General features: G+C 40.5%; 1 protein-coding gene across 1 annotated transcript in view; it reads left to right on the plus strand.

Moving 5' to 3' along the window:
* The window catches only part of LOC122460070, a 33,144-nt gene that overhangs the window by 559 nt on the left and 26,463 nt on the right, over positions 1-6,122 (plus strand). The gene's annotated exons all lie outside the window — the stretch shown is intronic.

Here is a 6,122-nt window from a genome sequence, read left to right on the forward strand (position 1 = left end):
CAATGTGACTGTTCTTATGGAAACATTTCCAGCCTTTTCCATAGAGGGAAAAGGGTCTGCGGAACATTGGAAAACCTGGAAATAAAATTACCCGTACTAGTAAAAATATTGGGGTGGCGTCAATATTGGGGTGGTGCCTACAAGCTGGCCCAGCCCCTACAGGGTGCTCCATGCAGAGCCCTCCTGCACCTACTGGAACCCGTGTTGTGGGGGGCTAGCAGGATAACTGTCTTGAAGTGCATAGCTAATAATAATGAACAACACAGAGCACTGTTCCAGCAGTGGGATTGGACAGAAACATCTGCCAGCCTTTACTAAACATAGAATAAGAATATGCCCCCCCATCTCATTCTTGATCCCCCCCATCAAGATTCACTAGTGTCTCATTCTGACCTTTAAAAAAAAAAGTTACATTGAGAGACATTTTTATGCTTTATGTATTTCTCTTTCCTGTGTATATTGCCAAGGTTATTTGCATGAAAATAGGTTGCTGTTACTTGGAAGTTCTGTCAGGGTTCCCACACATTGTGAATTCTTCATCAATATTTTGCAATATTATTTTGTTCTTCAGAGTTGGTGCAGTGAGGGGAAGGGGTTCTACATATCATCATGGTGTTTCCATGTGTCATCATTTGTGTAGTCACGTGATTGAGCGTTTGTGACATTTTCACAGTGTTTTGAGATTGTCTCATGATATTGTGATACAAGCATGTTTTTGCATTACACAGATTTTCATCGTTCCCCTGCATAAAGCCATAGTCCCTTTTTTGTGACATCACAACTGCTGCCGACTCAGATATTATTTCATTCATGTAATGCCTATCCTAAACTGGTCGGAGAGAACCCTATCCGATCCTTATTTAAATCTCTCCTCAAGGTTGGTTTTTTTCCTATGATCTCTATGAGAATCGGAACTTATATGCCTGCAAGACCATGGGGTATAGCTGAGGTGTTTTTGCAGAATTGTAATTAATTTGCAAACTGGACATCATTACATTAGGCTTCAGTAAAGACTGGGAGTGAATGGGTCATTACACAAAGTAAAAACTATTTCCCCATGCTAATTTTCCCCCCCTACCGTTACTCACACCTTCCTGGCAACTGTTTGAAATGGGCCATCCTGATTATCACTACAAAAGGGTTTTTTTTTCTCTTGCTGATAATAGCCCACCTTAATTGATTGGTCTCGTTACAATAGGTATGGCCACACCCATTTTTCATGTTCTCTGTGTGTGTATATATATTTTCCTACTGTATTTTCCACTGCATGCATCCGATGAAATGGGTTTTAGCCCATGAAAACTTATGCCCAAATAAATTTATTGGTCTCTAAAGTGCCACAAGGACAGACTAACACAGCTACCATTCTGAAAAATGTACATACTGCAAATTGTTACCTCATATAGAGACTTACTGGGAAATGTAGTTAACATTAGATAAGGAGAGGATTCCCCACTCTTGTCCCTCCCCTCCATACACTCTGTGACACTCTACTCTCCCTATTCTGGTTTCTTTTTTAACTAGCAAAATGCAATACTAGATATATGGGTATTTATATCAACCTGTCCTTCCGAGACCTCTGTGAACACCACTGTCCTAAAGTAACTGAAAATATCAAATTGGTTATAGATCCTGGACAGATTTTATGAATTTTCTGGGAAGGCAGGATCCTCCAGACGATATTATTTATCCCAACATATCTATCCGAACAGCTCTTTCTGTCCATCTTGAGCAAAAATTTCTGGGATCAGGCTAAAAATTTTAGATTTTTTTTGGTTGGGGGGGGGCAGAATTATACAACCATAATATGCCTGGCCAGATACCACTCCCTTTAAAGTGGGACGGCCATACTTCTTCACATTTCTTATTGGGCCTGCAGACTCAGCTTTCTTAAGGTCTGGTTCTGTATCTTAGTAAGCTCTGCCTGGTTAGAGCTGGAATTGAAAAATGCTTACAGTTTGTCTGTTGGTGGGGAGGCAAAGAGCATCAGAAACTCCTCAGCTCCCATCAAGGTACATGACCAGGCTTCACGCTATACCAAAAGGGGAATATTAGACTCTCTGTTATTCCTATATGGCAATACCAACAATTACTCCTTCCTTTGAAAATTGAGTTTTTTGGGGAGAGGAAGAATGGGAGGAGAGATGAATAGTTAGAGACTTTGTACTTTTTACCAACTATGATTCTGATCCAGCAAGTTGTTCCATGCACGTGGACCCTTGTGAAGCCCCACTGACTTCAGTAAGCCTATGTGTGAACACAGTCGTCCTCATGTAAGGGACTATTTGTATAACTGAGGCGTGTATTTGAATGGGAGAAGCCATGTGATGTACTGCAATCAACTGGGCTAGGAGCCAGGAACTTCTGAATTATAATTTCAATTCTCCTTTGTTAACTTATTTCATAGGGGAGTTGGAAAGACAATGTTTGTATAGCACTTTGAAAAATTAAAAGGTATAAATATTACTTACTTATTTCTGTTGAGTAGAGCAGGTTGAAAAATGAATACCTATCTTCAAAATTAAAATAATTTTGACATATTTTAAGGAAGTGTACTAAATTGACTCACATTTAGTTTTTCCCCCCACAATTTTTAATGGACTTTTAAAAATCGAATTTTTTGTCAAAAACATGGAAAATGGTATTGAAATAGGTATTGAAATTTTTGGCTTCAAAAGGAAAACCTTAGTTGTGATTTCAGTAATGTTAAAGCAAACTAAATGTCCAAATCAATGGACTGTGTGACAGTCAGATGTGCTGATCTCTTGATATAAGCAAGTACAAGGTTGCTTTTAAAGTTTTGCATTAGAGAAGCTGGAGTGTGTATTGCTTTTTGGTTTTTGTTAGAGATGGAAATCAGTGCTTCGTGGATGATGTGTGACAATGACAAGGAAAAGTAAAGTATTTCCCCGTAATTTCTTATTTTCATGCTTTCAAGGTTTTGGATAGTTAACGTAGTCCTCATGCAGCCTTAACTGCCCAACCAAACAAATTTTTGTTTGTTCTAATGTTTATATGGGTCCATTTTCTATGATTTGACACCCCATAAATTATATTTACTATTGCTATAACTTTTTGCATTAGATGTTTGGTGTTTCTTTTTTTTTTTTTTAAAGAAACTCAGAAAAGGCTGGTCTTTCAGGTAAATTTTGGGTACATTACCCAGGTGAAACACTAACCATCCAGGAAGAAATTCAAAGACCAAACTATAGGGTTATAGGCAACAAAACCATACCCCCACTTGAATTGAAGCCATACTTTTCTTCCCAGTGGAGATTAATTCATATATAACTTAAAGGTCTTTGCTAGTCCTTTAAATATGATTTTTGTTCAACCCAGAAGCCAAAGAAATTTTAGAAACTGAACATGATCTGGGGAACTCTACCATTATATATTGACAACCTGTGTTTTTTATCCAAGGCCCTGACCCCAATCAGTGTTCAATATCGTATACTGTAAGAACAACTTGTAGTTGATGAAAGGTTAGCAAAACTCCTATTGGCTCGGAAGGAGAGGATGAGGGAGTTTCGTATTTTTTTTACATGCAGACCAGGGAGATACTAGTAATCTGATAAGTCTACTAGAAACAAATTGCCATGTGTTCGTAATATGAAAAAAATCAAATTATGTCTGTGTCGTAAGAAAATTAAACAATAACAAATTGTACCAGAGAGAAAATAAAATAAAATGAGCATTAGATGTCACTGAAATAACTTGTGTGAAATGTTAACTTAATTGCATAATGTTTCTTCACAGGAGCACTTATGCAATTCTTAAAACTGAAAAGTTTTTTTTTTTTTTAAATTAATTGTAAAACTTAGTGATAAAATCTAGTGACAAAGACTGGTGGTGTTTGTAAGAGTAATATTTATTTTTACCTAGTTTTAGATAGTTGTTTTATGACATGGAGCTAAATAAAACAAAATTGGTTAGATTCAGTCAAATTTGCAAAACTCGACAGTCAGACTCAATGGTATGGAGATTAGAATTCATTTATTTATAACACAGAGGTGAGATGTTAATGTGTTAGTTAATATTTTAGGCCGTGGTCCGAGGAGAACTTATGTACATGCTTAAATGTGAATTGAATAAATTAATTGCCCTGAATAATTAGACAGACCCGGTAGAGGGGCTTGGGTGCTGGAGCAAGTTTTATAGTGGGAATGCTGAAAGCTAACAAAACTGTAAACACTGTAAATGATGGAAGCTCTGCATTCAGTTCCTGTTATTACTTAGAGCCGGGTGAGATGCCGTATCTCCAACACTAGTAGTTCCAGTGGCCCTGCGCTGGTGGAGAGTTAAGGATGTACATAGAGTTTGCAGGATCAGTGCCATCTGTCAAAGTTCCTTCCCCACTCTGAACTCTAGGGTACTGATGTGGGGACCTGCATGAAAGACCCCCTAAGCTTATTTTTACCAGCTTAGGTTAAAAACTTCCCCAAGGTACAAACTTTGCCTTGTCCTTGAACCGTATGCTGCCACCACCAAGCGTTTTAAACAAAGAACAGGGAAAGAGCCCACTTGGAGACGTCTTCCCCCAAAATATCCCCGCAAGCCCTACACCCCCTTTCCTGGGGAAGGCTTGTTAAGAATCCTCACCAATTGGTACAGGTGAACACAGACCCAAACCTTTGGATCTTAAGGACAATGAAAAATCAATCAGGTTCTTAAAAGAAGAATTTTAATTAAAGAAAAGGTAAAAGAATCTCCTCTGTAAAATCAGGATGGTAAATACCTTACAGGGTAATCAGATTCAAAACATAGAGAATTCCTCTAGGCAGAACCTTAAGACACAAAAACAGAATATACATTCCCTCCAGCACAGCTTATTTTACCAGCCATTAAACAAAAGAAAATCTAACGCATTTTCTAGCTAGATTCCTTACTAACTTTACCGAAGTTGTAAGGCTGCATTCCTGATCTGCTCCTGGCAAAGGCATCACACAGACAGACAGAACCCTTTGTAACGCTCCCTCCAGCTTTGAAACTATCTTGTCTCCTCATTGGTCATTTTGAGTCAGGTGCCAGCGAGGTTATCTTCTTAATCCTTTACAGGTGAAAGGGTTTTGCCTCTGGCCAGGTGGGATTTTATAGCACTGTATACAGAAAGGTGGTTACCCTTCCCTTTATATTTATGACACCATTGATGTTATTTAAATGTTTGTAATAAAAATGAGGTCCTGGATATTTCCTCTGTAATGTTCACTGGGGGCTTGCCTAAACAGGGAAGTTTTCTCAGTTATACCAGTATAATTAAACTGGTATAGTTAAACCCTTAGGCGCCAACTTCCCCTCTGCCCACTGGGTGCTCGACCTCCTGACTCTGGCCCCGCCCCACCTCTTCCCGTCCCTGCCCCACCCTCGCCCTTCCCCCAAGTCCCCATCCCTGCTCCGCCTCTTCTCTGCCTTCTCCTCCATGTGCGCTGCATCCCCACTCCTTCCCCTCCCTCCCAGAAAGTCCTAAGTGCCGCCAAACAGCTGTTAGGCGGGGGGTGGGAAGCGCTGGGAAGAAGTGGGAGGAGCAAGGACATGGTGCGCCTGGGGGAGGAGGAGATGAGGAGGGATCAGGGGGAGCTTGGCTGCCGGTGGGTGCAGCGCACCCGCTAATTTTTCCCCATGGGTGCTCTAGCCCCGGAGCACCCACGGAGTCAGCGCCTATTGTTAAACCAATATAGTAATACCAATATAAATCCTTGGGTAGACACTCTTATTCCAGGATAAGAGTGGCTTTTTTGGTTTTGTTTGTACAGCTTCCTAAGTCATACAAGCTAAACCAAAAATAGCCCTCCTACATTGGAATAAAAGTGTCTACACAGGGATTTATACTGATACAGCACCGTTGGTTTAAATACACACCTTAGCCTATAATGGCATAGCTTTCCCACATAGACACAGTATCGCCAACTCTCATGACTTTATCGTGAGACACATGGTTGTGCCCCGCTGCTGCAGGAGCTCTCGTGATGATGCAAAGAGCTCATGCACCCGTGCAGTTATTTTGGAGACGGTGACTACACCCCCTCCTGTTTCCAGCAGCAGCCTGATTCCCTGTTCCCAGCAGCTGCCGGCTCTCTCTTCCCGTCCTGGTCTCAGGTATCTGCTTCTCTGATTCCTCCCCACTC

Source organism: Dermochelys coriacea, chromosome 4 (genome assembly GCF_009764565.3).
Source record: "Dermochelys coriacea isolate rDerCor1 chromosome 4, rDerCor1.pri.v4, whole genome shotgun sequence".
NCBI classification, from domain to species: domain Eukaryota; kingdom Metazoa; phylum Chordata; order Testudines; family Dermochelyidae; genus Dermochelys; species Dermochelys coriacea.